At 48.4% G+C, this 18,132-nt stretch overlaps 1 non-coding gene across 1 annotated transcript; it reads right to left on the reverse strand.

Annotated features, from left to right (window-relative positions):
• Nucleotides 1-15,963: 15,963 nt before the first annotated feature.
• Nucleotides 15,964-16,149, reverse strand: LOC142449408 (U2 spliceosomal RNA). Its single transcript, XR_012784597.1, has one exon. It is a non-coding gene; the product is annotated as a U2 spliceosomal RNA (small nuclear RNA).
• Between the last annotated feature and the right edge of the window lie 1,983 nt (nt 16,150-18,132).

Consider the following 18,132-nt stretch of genomic DNA (forward strand, 5'->3'; position numbering starts at 1 on the left):
GGTTAGCTAGCCACCCTGTGTGTCTCAGTTTACTCACCTGTAACTCGGGACAGGACTTGCCTGCAGGGGTACCCTGACGCGGCACTTGAAAGGACGAGTCAGGAACTGCAACTCATGAAAAGGCCCCGACTGACTCCTGTCCTCCTTATATTCCGCCCTCTGTTCTTCCATGCGGAACCCTGTCTCTTTACTGGGGAGTGAAGCTACACTGTCCATGGATCCTCTCCATGGCGCTTCACATCCTCCTCCCCTGCGCAGGCACGCACACCATGGTGCACGTGTGTGTACACACCACACACACACACACACACACACACGGACTCCCTCCCCCCGGGGCATGCAGCCTGGCCCGCTGCCCAAGGTGAATGGTGGTAGTAGGCTCAGCTTGTGGGGGGGGGGGGGGCTGCCTGGTAACTTCTGGGTCTGACTTCAGTTCCCAACACCCACCTGGCACATCCCACCCTCCTTGTTGGCACCTGCAGGGCTCGCTTGAGAGAGGGTAGAAAAGCAGACACCACACCGAAGACATTTCCTGTCTGCCTTTAATTAATTTCTTTGTTTCACTTGAAAAGACATCTTTAGTTGTCTAATCCACACTGTGTTTTGGCTGAAGTACAGGCTTTAATTCAGCTGCAGAAAGGGGCTGCGTCCTAATTTAGCAATCGAGAGGTGAGGAAACGAGCCCCCTCCCCACTCGGCATTTGGAGCAGGCACAGAAGAAAGGGTGGCGTGATGTTCCTCTTGAACGCAGCAGCCAGGATCTAGAGGGATTAAAGTTTCACCACTTCTGGGCACTTGAGTTCTTAGGAAATATTTAGAAAACACACTGCCACATGCAATAATAGAACACTCCCTCCACAATACAGAACCACTCTGATTTATGGTGTTCCCAGTTTAGATTCGACCACGCCGGTCTCCAGGAGAAAAGACACATGAAAGACTTCGGTAAGATGGGTCTCTTCGAGAGGCACCGGGGAAATCTTACAGAGAGCCGCCAAAAGCCAAGAAGGGGCTTGACCCTTTCTCAGCCCTTCAATCGCTGGAGCAGCCGTCTGGTAGGCATTCGGTACCTGTTTGTCAACGGAGTAACTATGAGTGAAAGCATACGGCCTGGTCACAGTACGTGTATATTCTCACCATCCCTGCCTGAGAAAGACCCTCTTCCACAGCCCGTCTCTTTAACCCGGTGTGGGTTGCCATTGAATTAAGTTTGTGCCCCCACAAACGAAGCAGCCCCATGCATGGCGGTCTACTCTGTGACCGAGGGTTCCCCTTGAGTTGCAATGGGCTCCCGGGCAGCGGTTTGGGTATTTCGTTAGGTTGAGGTACAGGTTAGAAATCAGTGCCCCAAAGTGACAGAGTTGTGGGGACGCCACGCGTGTGCCATCCTGGTTACTGTTCGGTGCCGCCCAGTCGGTTCCTACTCATGGTTACACAGCTCAACCATCAGCCCCGAGACGGTGGTTTGAATCCACGCAGCGGCGCTTTGCAGGGTGAGCGCGGCTATCTGTTTAGGAAGGAACACGGTTCCCAAGCCTCACGGAGCTGCCCGCGCTGCGCAACCAGCGGGCCCCGGAGGCTCCTCCCGGAGTTCTGTCCTTTCATGCATCCTTGGCTGGGGTGGTGGGTGGGGGTGTGGTCAGAAGCCATGTCTGCAACACAGAGGACAAATGAGGCATGAGCTGGCAAATTCGACCAAGGCGGCTGTGAGGTTGGGGTTTAGAGGTAGTGGCGAGCCAAAATGTTATATATCAGGGTGGCAACTTCAAAAGATTCAATTCGACTCTTAAACTCGACTTTAATCCACCCTGGAAATTCTGATTGAGCCACCTGTTGAGATCGAGGTGGTATATCTCTGATGCACACAGATAAAACATTCAATGACAGCTAAGTGGAGCCCCCACCCCCCACAAAAAATCAAGATAGTTGGATCTAAAGAGGAGTCCCAAATGGCTGGGTGCTGAACTACTATCCATAAAGGTTAAAGGTTCAAACCCACTTAGCAGTACCTTGGAAGAGCTGCTTCTAAATGGCAGGACTTTGAACCGGTGTAGCTGGCTGGCTTTCCTCATAACCAAGGAAGAGAATACCAGAAAGGACATGATTTGCTTTTTTAATGTAGGGGCAATAGAACAGACCTGGATTTTAAAATTTAATATCAGCAAAACAAGAGGAAAGGGAAGTATGACCAACCGAGTCCCTCCCAGGAATGCAAACATCCTCTTAGAAAACAAGAGTAGGCATGACCATTCTAACCAACCGGATCTCTTCGCCAGCTGAGTGGGACAAATGGTGCCCGGCTCACCGAAGGCACCAACCACAAGGCTTCGGAGAGCTGCCCCTCTCCGTGGTCCCAGCAGTTATCCAGCTCACCGCAAGTCTCACTATTCCTTTCTGGAGTCGTCCATCCCAGGCCTTCCATCCGCACTCCTTCCCATTCTCATTAGTGTTCCCGATTCCCCCAAACTTAAACATCTCTGGACTTTCTGCTTTCGCTGCTTCCCCAGCCAGGGCTAGACTGATTCACACGGGTGAAAAAGCAAAAACAAACTCACGTGTGTTGAATCGACGCCAACTCACAGAACTTCCCTGTGAGTTTCTGAGACGGTCACTCTTTCAGGGAGTAGAAAGTGCCATCTTTCTCCTGATAAAAGAAGTGACAGACTTGAAAACCCAGTGGACGGGTTCTGCTCCGCCCACCTGAGGCTGCCACCAAGCAGAAGCAGTTCGGAGCAGCTGGTTGGAATGTTCTGTCTGGGATGGGAAGACATCATTGGTTTTGTCTGTCCATCACCACCACCGCATACTCACACATTGATGGGAATTCTGTTCTTTCTCATGAGCGTTTTGTTTGTTTATTTTTTTAACTGCTAGAGGGAACAATTTGAGGTTATATTCTTTGCAGAAACGGGGCCCGCACAGAATTTCAGACATTCCTGAAGTGCTGCCTTGTCTGCACTTTGAGCTCTTGCTATTTGATGGTCTCCCGGCCTGGATGTCCAGCCTCCCAGCCCCTCTAACCCCCCCCCCCAGTCCCTGACCCCCTAGGCAGTGTCAGGTTCTGATGACAGCCACCAGGAGCCTGCAAACCCACCCTTTGTTGCCCTTAGCTACACTGCAGTTTACCTCTGATTCGTGACTCACCCACCTACTGCCATCGATTGCTTGTGACTCATAGCGAGCCTCCATAGGTTTGTTTTTGTTGTGTTTTGCTTGAGGCTGTAAATCATTATGAGCAGGACACTCTCTCAGAGCTGCTGCTGGCTGTGGGTTTGAAATGTTGCCCTGTGGTTAGCAATCCAGTGCTTACCCCACAGGTCCCCCAGGGAGCCTTCCATTTCATGGCGGAAAAACCAACACTGTCTGGCCCTGCACCATCCCATGGTGGCTTGTAGACCAGACTGTTGTGATCGATACGATTTTCAGGACTAGATCCCCAGTCTATTCAGTGTCACAGGTTTCCATTGACCGGCAGGAGGTGATTGCAGATGCAGTGCCTTGGCTGGGATTTGAACCTGGGCCTCCTGTCTGGAAAAAGCAAGACTTACACCACTGACCCGTACCTGCACCCGACCTAAGGAAATGTCTCAGTGCGTTTTCCCCATGCACTAGTGAAGGAGAATTGAAGCTAAAACTTGCTCTATTCTGTTGGAAAGAACCCCCTGAGACGTTCAGAGAGTATTTGAGCTCTCAGGATTCACAGTTTTTCACAGTGCATATAATGCAACAGTTTTCCCAATTTATTCTCTTGTAGTTTTGAGTCATAAATTGGAAGCACTTAATTTTAACCAACCAATTGTGTCATTTCCAACCCATCCTGTCCACTGCCATTAAGTCCATTCCAACTCATAGCCACCATAAAATCCAGAGACTGTAAATCTTTACGGGAGCAGACAGCTTCATCTTTCCCCCTGAGGAATGGCTGGTGGGTTTGAATCACCAACCTTGCAGTTAGCCCTTCACCTAATCCATAGCACTACCAGGGTTCCTGGTGGCATAGTGGTTACAAGTTGGGCTGCTTACAGAAAACGAAGCAGTTCGAAACCACCAGTTTCTCTGTGGGAGAAAGACAGGATTTTCTACCCCCATGAAGAATTCCATTCTCAAACTGGCTGCATAAGCAAATGTGGTGAAGAAAGCAGATGGTACCCAGCTACTAAGAGGTATAGCGTCTTAAAAGCTTGAAGCCAAAAAAGTGACCACCTAGCAGGGAATCAACAAATCCCACATGGAAGAAGCACACCAGCTTGTATGATCATGAGGTGTTGATGGGAACAGGCATCAGAAATTAAAAAATAAACAACCTCATTGAGGTGAAGGAGAGGGGTCATCAAGGTAGAGACCGGAGCCCCTTCCAACACAGAGGAGCGACACAGAAAAGAAGATACATCCAGGGGGCAGTATAGCACCGACAAAGCACTTAACACTTCTCTAGGTCCTTAATTTCCACCCACCCCCTCCCCACTATTATGATCTCAGTCCTACCTCAAAAACCCTGCTAGTCTGGCATACAGGAGAGCCAGACTGTCCTAAATTGATGGAATTTAGGATAGACAAACCCCTCAGAAACAGTAATAGGAGTAATGACTTCAGGAGGGTAGGGGAAGGGAAGGATAGAGGAAGAGGGGGAAGGGGAAACTGATAGCAATCATGCAAAATAACCCTCCTCAAGGGAGAAGAAGACCAGAATTGTAGGTGAAGGGATAGAAGAGTAGTGTAAGATAGGTATAAATAATAATACATAATATAGTAAGAGTTCTCGAGGGTGGCCGGGCTGGGGAGGGAGGGAAAAAGAGGAATTGATATCAAGGGACTCAAGAAGAAAAATAATGTTTTGCAATTGTTGTTGCCAACAATTGTACATGTCTGCTCAATATAATGGATGTGTGGACTGTTATATGTAAGAGCCCCCAATAAAGTTATTTATTAATAAAATAAAATTAATAGTAATAAAGAATTCCAGTCTCGAAAGCTCACAGGGACAGCTCTGCCTTCTCCTGTCGGGTCACTATGAGTCCCAAGAATTGATACCATGGCAGTGAGTTTGTCGTTTTGGTTACCAGGGTTTCTTGCATGAGCATTGCTGTTGTCTAATCGGTTCCCCACATATAGCCACCCTGCTCAGCAGAATGAAACCCTGCCCAGCCGTGCACCATCCTCCCATTGCTAGGTTGGAGCTCTGTGCTGCAGCTACTGTTTCCATCCATCTCATTGTCGGTCTTCCTCTTCTGCTGCTTTATCCTTGTGCAATCGGGGGGGGGGGGGTGTTACCACTCGCTATTAGACCTGTTGGTGTTTGCAGGGACTGTTCTAGCCGTGTGTTCGTTTATCTCAGAACCACAATCTGAGAAAGAGTACCTGCAGTATTGGGTCGTTGTGACCTCTAAATCCTTGGATTCTCCCTGTGACTAAAGTATCACTGTTACGGAAGAAGGCTGCAGAGCTGACAAGATGACTTGAGCTCGAGGCTGGCTCGACCAGAAAAACTCACTCAGTGAGATCCGCTCAACTCTGGGATGTGAGCAAGGACACGCACCAAACGCCCGCATGTCCTGGTTGGGGGAAGGCATCGATGCGCACAGGAGAGCAGCATCTCCCTTTGGGGAACTGTGTGATGCGAACCTTCCCAGACCTGGCCTTCTATGTCTCTTCATTGGTCTCTTTGCTATCATAAAACTATAAGAGTGTACAGTGTTTCCTTTGAGCTCTGTGAGTAATTCTAGCAGATTATTGAACCCAAAGGAGTAGTGGGAGGCAGCCGGTCAGAAATGAGTGGATGGCTGGTTCCGAAAAGTATAGTGGGGAAACCCCAGCGGGCCAGGTGAGACGGTACCATGGGAACTCTGAGATCACAGTTGGCATCTAAAGTCTTTGGCAGACATGATGGTCAGAAGGCCTATGGGCTCTGTCTTGTGAGGTCCGATCTGGCTCTGAGCTGGAGGGTCCGCGGAAGAAGTGCTGCAGGCACAGCTGGTATGCAAACTGAATCGATAACATGAATTAAGAGAGTAATTTGATCAATTCAGATACAATGTACCTACTCTTTGGAGAATCAGAGAAGTTGGTATGAAGAAGATTTTAACGATGATCTAGTGCCTGGGTCCCCAAACTTATTTTGACCTTCAGCCCCCTTTAAAGAAAAATACTCAGCGTTCTGCTGGCAATTAAAAGGTTTTTTGTACTATGGCCCATAACCCAGGATGAAGAGTTGGCAGATGCATTTGCACAACCCTCCTCCCCATCATTTCAGCCCCCACCCCACCCCACAGGGAGCGGTATCGCCCACTTTTGGAAAAACTGATGTAGTGCATCACCTTCAGAAAACACATTTCTTCCTAGGAAAAGTAAGGAAAGACCTTAGGAAGACTTATTGTTCGCTCTAAATTTATGCATACTTTAAGCCTGGATTAATAAACAATGTCCTGTTCTCTATACTGTGAGATGTTCTCACGCTTAATGAAATTGCATTCTTCTAAGAATGCTGGGGATAAATTGTGTGTGCTAACAGGCACCAGCATCTTACACTTAATTACGGAAATGGTCTTTTAGTTGGACTAGTTACTTACAGCCTCTGTACCCAACTACATTGCCTCCCTCCCACACACCACCACCCCCTCTTCCAGCTCAGCCTGCACATACCCAGCGTACTGGTTCCTCTGACACCAGAGGGCCCCCCCTCCGAGATCCTGCAGTAGTTTTCCCTAGGTGGCAGGCCGAGTAGTAGTTCCGCTGCTGCCAGGATGCCTGTGTCCTAACCCTTAGGACCTGTGAATATGTTCTGTGACGTGCCAGCAAACATATGAGTGACAGATGGATGATCCGTGAGTCCAGGAGCACATGAAAGTGGTCAGTACAAGAGCCAGAGAGAGTGAGGGATCTGCAGATGCAGTATGGTTGCGTTTGCAGCGGAAGGAAGGAGCTGCCCGGCGAGGGGTGCTGGCATTCTCTGGGAGAGAGAAGAGGCATGGAACACAAACTTCCCAAAAGACGTACAACCTGGGCTTTAGCCCACTGAGGCCCGTTTTGCACTTGTGAACTCCAGAACTGTCACCTAATGCAATGATGTTGTTCTAAGCTTCCAGGTGTGTGGCAATTTGTGAGAGCAGTAATGGAAAGCACACACACCTTCACATAGAAGGCCTTCCGTGTCAGCAGTATCTCTTCCCACTCCTCCTCTCCCAGCCTGTACCAGGCACCCAGCGCTGTGCTGCCCACTGCGCACACTGCAGTTCCTCACTTTTGTCACCCGGACAGTCCGTGCTCGTCTTACAGACCTCAAGCCAGATGTCCCTGCTGGGACACTTTCCCTGGTTCCCAGCCCAGCCTTGCTAATTCCACAGGATGGGCTGCTCACCTCCACTTTGCTGTGGACACCCTGGATGATATGTGGGGGCCCCAGGGCCCTGGGCTGCTAATCACAATGTGGGCAGCTCACACCCACCAGTAAAGATTCACAGCCTCGGAAGTCCTAGGAGGTAGTCCTAGCTGCTTTGTAAGTTTACAGTGAGTCACAACTAAATTGAGGGCAGTGGCAGTGGCTGGTATGAGGATACCACGGCCTGCCACAATGGGCTGGCATGTAATGACAAGCATAAGGGTGGCAGAGTAGTGAGCAGAACTTCGATGTGCCATCTATGGGGGTTCCCTGGGTCAGAATGGACCCACAGCATCTGACAAGGGCATCACATGTTCGTCTTCCGTCAAGGAGATCTGAGATCAAGTCGCGATAAAACCTGAGACTCAAGTCCTAGTAAAAGCCCTGACTATTGAATGGATGACTTTGAACATAAACCAAGAAGATGGGTATTTGGGGTTATTTTATTTGTTGCTGAAGCTCTAGGACCTGCAACAGTGCTTGGCATCGAATTGATTCTCAGTAAATTCTTATAGAATTGGTGACTGAATGAACCAACGGACAAGTCTGGTTTCTGTCTGAGCCCTGGCACTAAATTTCCCAAGATTTCCAGGCACCTAGGAAGTTACCATTTCCTGAACCATTTTCCTAAATCCTCTGGGAAACCCCCAAGGAGCTTTACTTAATCGTGTTGTACTTATGTGCCATGTTTCCTACTAGAATGGATACTGCTCTCGACAGTGAAACCCGGGAGTCACGTAACTCTTCCAGGGCTAGATCCTTTCACTGGATTTCCCCAAAAATGAAAAACCAAAGGAACCCCCCTTTACGAGTCCTCTGCTTCTCCTTGGAGTGGTTTCTTTGCAATAGATTGGAATCTTTGCCCAATGGCTTCCCCCCAGTTGCTGTCGAGGTGACTCTGATTCATGTTGACCCCCTCCGGGGAACTGTCTTCCAAGGGGTTTTAATGGCTGACTTGAGTAGATTGCCAGCCGTCTTCCACGGACCCTCAGGATGAACTAAGACCGCCCACTTTGGGTCAGAAGCCAAGCACCTTGTCCTGTTGTAACCACCTAAGGCCTCCCCCTGGTGGACAGGTAGAACTCTACTCCGGCTGCTCTGTTCAGGTCCGGCTGGACAGCTAACACTTGAACCACTAAGAGTGGAACTGTCCAGGTCCGCTTCAGTACAGATTTCTAAAACTAACAATAACGCAAGACCACCATGTGGCGCTAACCATTTCCACGCGAGTCGCTCCTCCCTCTTTGGTAAATTGCATATTGCAATAAAAAGCAATCGCTTTCGGTACCTGCATGGCACATTTAGTGAAATGCTGCAAACTCGGGATGCCACCATGGGACTCTTTGGATGTGCCGCCAGTGGGGCTAGACGTGCTTCTGAGAAGCAGAGTCATGACATTATAAGAAAAAGTTGAATTGTTTGATACGCACCATCGATAAAAGTCTGCCACTGCCGCTGCCCGCCACTTTCAAGATCCACGAATCGAGTGTAAGGACCATTGTCAAAAAGAAAGAAAGACAGAAAAGGACATTTGTGAACCTTGAACATTTTGTGAAATGCCTTTTAATATCATGTTGGAAATGCAGCTTTTAGGTGGATTCCGTATATAATAGAGACGATATGTAAAATACGTGCTACTTGAAAGTCCACGTTAGCTGGAAGGTTCCGGTCACTGGGAGGCTATTCGTACTTAAATTTTGAGGCAGTCAAAACTATGCACATGTTTCCTTTTACTTCTTAGCAGACAGGCACCCCTCTCCCCGATGCTGTTCAGAAGGCAACTGTAGAAGGAGGCCTGCTGGTACCATGTTAGGAGTTTGACTGCTGAGGAAAGGATCAGGAGTTTGAACCCACCAGCTCTTCTTTGAGAAAAAGATGTGACAGTCTGCTTCCAAAAAGACTGTAACCTAGAATTCACACAGGGTGTTAGTCCAGCTAGACTGGAGAAACAAATTCATAGGGACGCTCATATGTGTATAAGAGAAAGGTTTATATACAAGAGCAATTGAATATTGAGAAAATGTCCCAGCCCAATCAAGATCAAGTCCATAAGTCCACTATCAGCCCTTATGTCTGATGCCAATCTATAAAGTCCTCTTCTGGCTCATGACGTACATGCAGTGATGTCGATTGTAGGAGGATCACAGGTCAGTAGGTTGAAAGGCTTGTGGTTCTGGTGGTGTTGTAAGCATCTCAGCGCTGGCAGGGGTCTCTACACGGCTTCTCTGGCTCCAGAGGCCTGGCTACATCAGGGAAGGTCCATGTGGCTTCTCCAGCTCCCAGCGAATAGCACCATGTGTCTTGTCATTCTCTCAGGGAGTGAGCCAAGAGAGAATCTCCAAGGGAGTGAGTAGTGGGAGAGAGTCTCTTCCACCTTCAAAGAAGAAATCCAGGAATTCCCAGAATTTTCAGGGGAAGGCTGTGCCCACACAGAGGCCTTACTGGCTATATCTTGATTGACAGGCCAGACTCTACCCCTTCACTCGTAATCCTCTCAAATTGACACCAGATCTTGTAACTACCACACCTAGCCAATAGGGTCTCTGTGGGTCCACATTGATGCATCGGCAGTGGGTTTGAGGAGCTTGGGGATCTGAAGTTGTGAACAGATATGTGACGTCTGCCTAAAGGGGTATACGATTTTGGAAAACATTGTTTCATCCAAGTGAAAGAATTTAAATATAAAGTTGGGATTATAGAGTCAGAGGTAAAAACATATCATCTCTTGGGGTCACAGCTGGAGCCATAAACGATCTCCTCAGATGACCTCCTGGCCACTATTCCCAGCTGGCAACCAAGGCGAGACAGTGCTGAGTAGAAAGTGAAGCTTCCTCTGGAATAGAAGGAAAGATTATATGACTCTAGACCTGGAAGAGCTACAGGTGTGTCAAAGCAGATCAACTGGATACGATTCCCAAGTAAATGGAAGACTATAAACCCTCAGCCCTAGTCCCAGAAAGGGCAACGTGAGTTCCGGACATGAAATGTTGCTGCTGGGGGTGGTTGCTGTCCAGCTGGTCCACCTTCACTGGGTCTCCACATCTGTAAGGTAGAACGACGCCACGGAATCATGGAGGCTGTGACCTGTGGGAAGCAGGTGATTGCCAGTTTTCTTCAGAGGCACGTCTGGCCAAGTTCTAATTGCCAGTGTTCGGGCTTGCAGCCAAGGCTCTACCCCACTGCCCTCTGCAAAGCCTCTTGAGTGTAGAACACCAGGACGGATTCCGTTTGCTTGTAAGCATGAGGCCGTTGGAGCACCATCTGACCTGAGCTCACAGAGGAGTTGTCAAAAGCCAGAGGGGTGGGGAAAGGTGTGTGCACTCAATAGTTCAAGAAAGTAAGAGTCGTGTGCGCTCTGGTGTGTACCCTTCAATATGCTTGCAGTGCAGTGAAGTGGATAAGCAAATCTGACAACTGGCTGAAGGGACATCTGAAGGCAGGCTCCATCATCTCTATTCACTTTTTTGTTAAGGCCCTCTCGGGTCCCGACAGTGTGCTGTGCGTGGGGCTGGGAGCCGGAGAAAGGTTCTTTAAGACACACACACACACTCACACACACACTCACCAGCCGTGGGGTTTTTTTAAAAGATGACATGGCATGTGAGAATACAAAAGAGGGAGCAGGACGTCGCGAGGAAGGGGCTGGCAGCACATGCCACTTTGGACAAGAGCTGCAGAGTTCATTTTCCCGGAGAAGCTGAAGGAGAACCCTTCCTGAAGGGCTGCCAATAAAAACCGAGCAAAGGTGTCCAGATTCCGTTCTGGAGTCGCTGAGGCGTCAAGGAGAGTCTGTGAGCAATTGAAGATCAAGATCAGGGTTTAAGACGTCTTACTGGGAGGGAGTCTCTAGGGCAGTGGTTCTCAACCTTCCTAATGCCGCGACCCTTTAATGCAGTTCCTCATGTTGTGGTGACCCCCCAACCATAAAATTATTTTCGTTGCTACTTCATAACTATACATTTGCTACTGTTATGAATCGGTGACCCCGGTGAAAGTGTCGCTCGACACCCCCCCAGGGGTCACGACCTACAGATTGAGAACCGCTGCTCTAGGTAGTTAATTTGCTTGGGTGCTGAGAGATTCGAGGTTGGATTCTACCCAGAGGTATCTTGGGAGAGCCCCGAATGGACTAATAGTCATGTATGGGGTTTCTGAGAATGCAAATCTGTATGGACGCAAATAGCCTCAACTGTCTCCCCTAGATGGAGTGGCTTGTGGTTTTGAAACACTGACCTTGGGGTTAGTAGCCAAGGCTTCCCCAATGTGCCAACAGAGCGCCTTTCTACTCTGGAGAGAGTACAGCTGTTGAAATCCCTCAGGGAGACACTGCTTCTCTGACACATCGCCATGAATCAGAATGGATTCACTAGCAACTGGTGTTGGTGACCTGAAAGAAGTTGGTTGAATGACGGAAGGGGAGCACAGAGATGGAGGAGATCTTTTAAAAGATTGTGTAATGGGCAAGGTACGAGGTGATGAAACCATGAAGTGGTGTGAGCAGAGAAAATGAAAAGGAAGGAAGCAAGGTGAAGAGGATGATGGGTACTGGACCGATGAAACGGCGAATCACAGCCAGTCTTTGACTGGATGAGACCCAGCCTCCTATCACATTCAAACAGAACAAGGGGAAAGGTGAAACCCTCCCCACTTGCTCAGTTAATTCATCTGAATTAACAGGAGCCTCACATGGCGGTCTTCCCTATCAAGGCAGTATCAAAACATTGGCAGCAACTGTCTTAAAAGTTTCCTGAATATGTGGCTAACCCAGTGAGAGAGGCACTATTCTTGGCCCAAATCATTATATTACATCTGCCCAAATATCGCAATAGAAAGAAGGGGGAGGGGTGAACCAGGAGTCACAGCTTTATTCTGCTTTAGAACAAAGGAAAATGCAGTGGTAAGTGGGCCTCTTTGGAAAACCTGGGAAGAAAGAAGATGACACCGTGATTTATGACAAAACAGCACAGCTCCAAGGCCAGCCCAAACAGGAAGTCCTCCTTCTGAGTCCCAGCAACTTCCTGTGGGGAAACGTGGAGCACACTGGAGGGACTATTGTTGTTTTCAACCCATCTGGCCTGAATCTATCCTGTCTTCTACAATCTAATCCATGTCCACAAGCACTTTTTGTTATAGGCACACGACACAATTCTGCAGAATAATTTATGGACAACCAAGTGAAATCACAAGTAAAGTGACATACTTTCTCAGGAAGCACTTGAAGTCTGAAGTTCAACTCAGAAGCATTCTTCCCTCTTAGGGCCCTGGGGTCCTGTCTCTAAGCCCTGACCTCCAGGGCATGGCTCATAAACTTCTCATTCTTTGTCGAGCCCACGTCTGGGGCCAGATGTAATTTCTCTGATAACCACCTGGAGCCCGGGGGAAATGGAAGTGTTTCTGCCAAGGACCCAAGGTCATAATGCCTTAGCTTAAGAGTATAGTCACTCTCCTGCCCACATGATCATATTTCAATCAACAAACATTCCTTGAGTGCCAGCTACATGCTGAATAAATAAACTCACTCGTCATTTTTTCATTGCCATCAAGTGGATGCCGACTCTGTGACCCTGTAGGGCAGGATAGAGCTGTCCCTGTGAGTTTCCGAGACTGTAACTCTTTACGGGAATTGAAAGTCCTGCTAACGTTTCAGATGACGGCTGAACATGAAACCGCTAAGCACACATAAGCACAGGAAAAAGAGGTTTGCTACTAGGTGTCTGTTCATATGTGCACAAGGTTATTCCCAACAAAACATGTTTAAGCGTGTCTGTGTTATCAGGGAGTGACCGACTGAACTCACCTTGGCAATTTGCCTGTGTTAATCTCCTTAGAGTGCTTTAAAAAACATTTTGATCGTGGGCGAAGGGAGCCAGAGGGCTGTGTAAGATATGAAAGTAATAATGACTTATAACGTATCAGGGGTCTGTGAAAGTGAGAGGGGAGAGGGAAAAGGAAGAGCTGTTACCAAGAATTCAAAAAGAAAGGAAATATTTTGAAAACGATGATGGCAACATATGTATAAATATGCTTGATACGAGGGATGAATGGATGGGTTGTTATTAGAGCTGTAAGAGCCCCCAATAAAATGATTTATTAAAATTAAAGAAAAAATAAATGACCTGTTGTAACGAAAAACAAAAACCCCATTACGATCAAAACAGGAGATCCCAAGTGGGCAAGGTCAGTTTAAGGCAGAGAAGTTAGTCAGCTCAGAACATGTGGTGACTGTTGGGGGGATACCTGAAGGGGGGTCATATTGGTTGGTTTTCTTGAGGACACAGAACGACCATGGGGGCTTATTATGAAGAAGTGCTAAGAAAATGGAAAACCACATTGGTGGGAAAAGACCAGGAAATTTGTACTGATAACTTTTCCCCCATCACAACAATATACCTGCTCATTCTGCAAGAGTAGTCAGGGCTGTCCTCAAACAACTTCATTGGGTCCTTTGATGCCCCCCACCCTATAGCCCTGATCTACCCTGCCAGACTTTTTGTTCCCAAAACTCAACACAATTCAAGTCCCTTGAGGATGCCCCAACTGGTCATTTGATGAAGTGTCCATCAAAGGGCACCGAATTGTTCAGAGAAAGCTGAAAGGACTAGAAACATCACCTTCAGAAGATGGCAGGCCCAGCGGGAGGCTCTGCTGAGAAACAATACCCTCACGTTTTGATATTTTTGTTCAATGATAATTTCAATAATTTTGTAGCACTGTGTCTTTTACTTACCCTGGCACATACATAGGAATAATTCAGGATATTAGAGTTTTAAAGAAATGGAGCACACCAGTTTGAGCAAGAATGACTGGAAGGGTTTTGTTTCCTTGGTTCGAAGGCTGAGAAGTGCACTCCAGCATGTTCCAATGACAATGGGGCATTGTCGTGTTGGCGGAAACTGGGTGATTCTACACAGAGAGTAGATAATTATAGGAGCAGCTCAGAGGGTTCCTGCTCTTCTTCACAACATTTCTTCACCAGGAAAACCAGGTTTCCCTTTCCAACTGATCTTTCTGTCGTCTGTGGTCGCCAGAGTCGCTCTACACCGGGACTTGTTGTCGTTGTTTGGCATATGCACTGTGCCCATCAACTTCCCAAAGAAATTCACGCTTGAGAGATCCTTGTATTAAAATCCTTCCTGTGGCTTACGTACCTCTCTACTCTCTGGATTTACTTTGTTTTCTTTTAAAAATATATCTTATTGCCCCAAAACATGTCTGAAAACACTGATTCCAGGGATAATTTCTTACTGCTTATTAGTTTCCTTGCCACGGTGCCATTACCACTGTCATCGCCTGGCGATTCTTCACTTTTTACAGCCAACTTCTGCTGTTCCTATGTCTTTCCTCTCTCTTCCACCTCCTCCCTCCTACTCTCCCCTCGGGTTATGTTGGTCAGCCATTTCTTTGCCCTTTCATGCTAAAAAAGAAAAAGAAACTAGCTTGCCTTCATACATGGCATTTCTCACATGTTGCTTTGGCCCTAAACTGAGAAAAATGGTGAGGTCCAATGGGTGCTTGACAAGGAAACTGATTCTGAGCCCCCAGTGATGTCTGGTGTAGACATGAATGTCCCCACATGTGTCCAGAGTCACAGGGTGGTTCCACCGTCCTGTGGACACACCCGCTGGGTGGGTACTATTGGACTGCCTGGGCTTGCCATGCTTGGGACTAGGCGGGGGCACCTGAGAGGGAGTGTTTGTGTGAGTTAGAAAGAACACTACTCGCTCAATAATGATTTCCAGGAAAGCGGTCCCTGGTCATGTAGGGAGGACCCATGGGGCTGTGATCTGCAAGCTTGGCAGTTCTAAACAACCAGCTGCTCTGAGGGAGAGACGAGCTTGTTTCTCCGATACCAAGTCACAGTCTCTGAAATCCACAGGCACAGTTCTACTCTGTCTGTGCAGGGTTACTATGAGCCAGACTTGATCCGATGATTTGTTGGTTTGGTTTGGTTTGAAAAGGGGAATATCAGAGACTGAATGGAAGGCCATACCTGAGGTAGGCAATGACCTTCACCACACCGAACAAAAAGCCCCTGTCCTTTCTGATCCAGTAGCCTTGGTGGGAACACATGAAGCTCAACCTGCTAGGGTGCCTCCCACAAGGTGGTGAAGAGAAATCTCACCAGGGGACCATGCAGAGTGGGGTGTACCAAAGTGACATGAACTGAGGAAAGTCGCCCAAATAGAAAGTCCAAGTTAGGAAACAAGGAGGGTCTGATGTGAATGGCCAAAGGCTGCAAGGGCAGCAGAAATATTAGGGTGTTCCATTCAAACTCACTGCTGTCAAGTTGATGCCAACTCATCGTGACCCTGTAGGTCTGCGGGACTGTAACTCTTGATAAGAGTAGAAAGCCTCACCTTGCTCCCCCAGAGTGGGCTGGTAGTTTCGAACGGCTGACCTTGCAGATCACAGCTCCAGCACCTTCAGAAGATGAAGCCAGAAGACAGTGAGCCTTTATTCCAAGAGCGAAGAGCAGAAGACAGCTGTTTACCTTTATGCCGGTGGACGCAGGGAAGGCTAGGTCAATAGCCGACGACCCTTCTTTTTTTTTTTTTTTTTCTTTTTTAGAATAAATAACAAGCCCCCTAAGGGGCTGTACCATTCCTGGAAGTACTGCAATACCAGGCTGATGTGTGACGTGGATGGAGCAAGCTCCTAGTCCAACTCCTACTTGCAAAAATACATTTAATATGTTGTCCTCAGATAGAGGACGTATCAGATATTAAACTGATAAGAACAGACACTTGATATTAGCCAAAAGGCTGAGAAACGTTAGCTGATGACCCTTCTGTGTAATCTGAGACACCATTCATAGAAGGGTAAGGAGTCAGTGTACCTGACTTCTGTCCTCAAGAATGACAGCAGCAAGCTCTACCTACCTGCCCCTGCTGTCCAGGTGACCCCGAGCCATGGCAACCCACGGGGGTCAGGGTCCGACTGTGCTCCCCGAGCTTTCGCTGGCTGATTACATGGGAGTTGACTGTCAGACTTTTCTTCAGAGGCGTCTCAGGAGTAGTCTCGAGCCTCTGGTCTTTTGATTAGCGGCCAAACCCTTTAGCCCCGTGCAGCAGCCGCGCTGCCTAAAACCCGACCGCTCTGCAGAGGGAGGGAAACTGGAAGCGAAGAGGATGGGGTCCTAGCAGTCACAGCGAGGCTGGCGGCGGAGGGTGGAAGAGAGAAGGAAGAGGCTCTGCGTGCATCCTGGGGAAGGAGCAGTCGGGTCTCGCTCCTGCTCCCGAATTCTTGGGAAGCAGAAGTGTGAGGAGGAGCAGACGCACTGGCTGGGGGATGGCGGTGGGGGGGTGGGGGCTTTTCAGGAACAAAGAGCACCAAGTAGCCCTGTTCTGTGGCCTTGGCCACACGGAGGGGACACTGCTCCCCTTGGAAGCAAGGGGGAGAAAGGACACAAGAAGAAGTGGGGCACCTCCTGGTTCAGAGTAGCCAAGAAAGCCACCCTCGAGACCTGACGGAGCCTGACTCAAAGTTGAAGAAGACCCCAGGGTGGGAGCTCCTGGGAATGCTATGGTTGGAGAAATGGCAGCTGCCCTCAGCCTTGGGGGTGTAGTAGGCGACACACTGAGCTGCTAAGCACAACGTCAGCAGTTTGAAACCACCAGCTACTCAGCGGGAGACAGGCGAGGCTGTCTACTTCCGTAGAGATGAGAAGTCATGGAAATGCAAAGGGGCAGTTCTACCCTGTCCTATAAGGTCCCTGTGGGTCAGAATGGACTCAACGTCAGGGAGTTTGGGGCTTGAATTTCTGACAGCCACAGAGCATGAGGGAGTCACCCCATCGACCCTATGACCATAGAGAACGGGATTGTGGTTTCGGAAGGTGTGCAAGGGGAGACTAAACGTCAGGCGCTCTCAGAGTAGTGGGTGTGTAGCCCCAACTCTGCGAGGGGATCACACACATTGTCAAGTCTATCATTTGAACTCCATTCTACCTCTCTCAGAGCCATTCCTGCTAACAAAAGAATGTATTCTTCTCCCTACATAACGAGAAGACACATGGTTTTCTTTTTCTTTTTCTTTCTTTTTCGCTTGTTTTTCCCCTAAAGTTTCTACAATGACATGTGTTGTTCTCTCATTTAAAAAAAAAAGTGAGATTCTCTAAAGAATCAAATCCATGAAAAAGTTTTTTTTACTAAAAAAACAACAACATGAAATTACGAACCGTTGGCCTTTCTGCTCTTGATGCCAGAATCACACTCGAAAATGGTTAGTCATTTATGAGCGTCCTACACATACATAGTGTGACTCCCTCTTTTCCTCTTTGGCGGGGTAAGAGGAGCATTTGATACAAAATAAATACAGAAAGGATCTCAGATTCAGAAAATAAATTGGCTGGGTTTTACTAGTCTAGACTGACACCGTCTGTTTCCTTGAAATCTGTCTAAGCCTTCTGTCTTTTTTTTTTCACTAAGTAACACACACACACACACACACACACACGGCTGCCAGTCACTCCTCTGCTTCAGTCAGCTGTGTGCAGCAAGATGCTGGAGATAGGCAGGACTCGCCCTGGCCCAGGGTAAACACCACTCTGGGTAGACAAAGGTCCTTGCACACAGGGACAGACACCCCTTGTGCACCTACTCTGAGACCAGGCTGCCTTAGAGGAAGACAGAAGGCGCGGGCAGGAGATGGCAGACTCAACCCAGCCCGTTCAAATCTCTCGCCAGACCAACAGCATCTGTCTGTCATGTTCCTTGAACTTTGAGTAACTGGCTGAGGATGCCAAGTAAAAGGGCTCA

The sequence above is a fragment of the Tenrec ecaudatus genome, chromosome 5 (assembly GCF_050624435.1).
Source record: "Tenrec ecaudatus isolate mTenEca1 chromosome 5, mTenEca1.hap1, whole genome shotgun sequence".
NCBI lineage: Eukaryota > Metazoa > Chordata > Mammalia > Afrosoricida > Tenrecidae > Tenrec > Tenrec ecaudatus.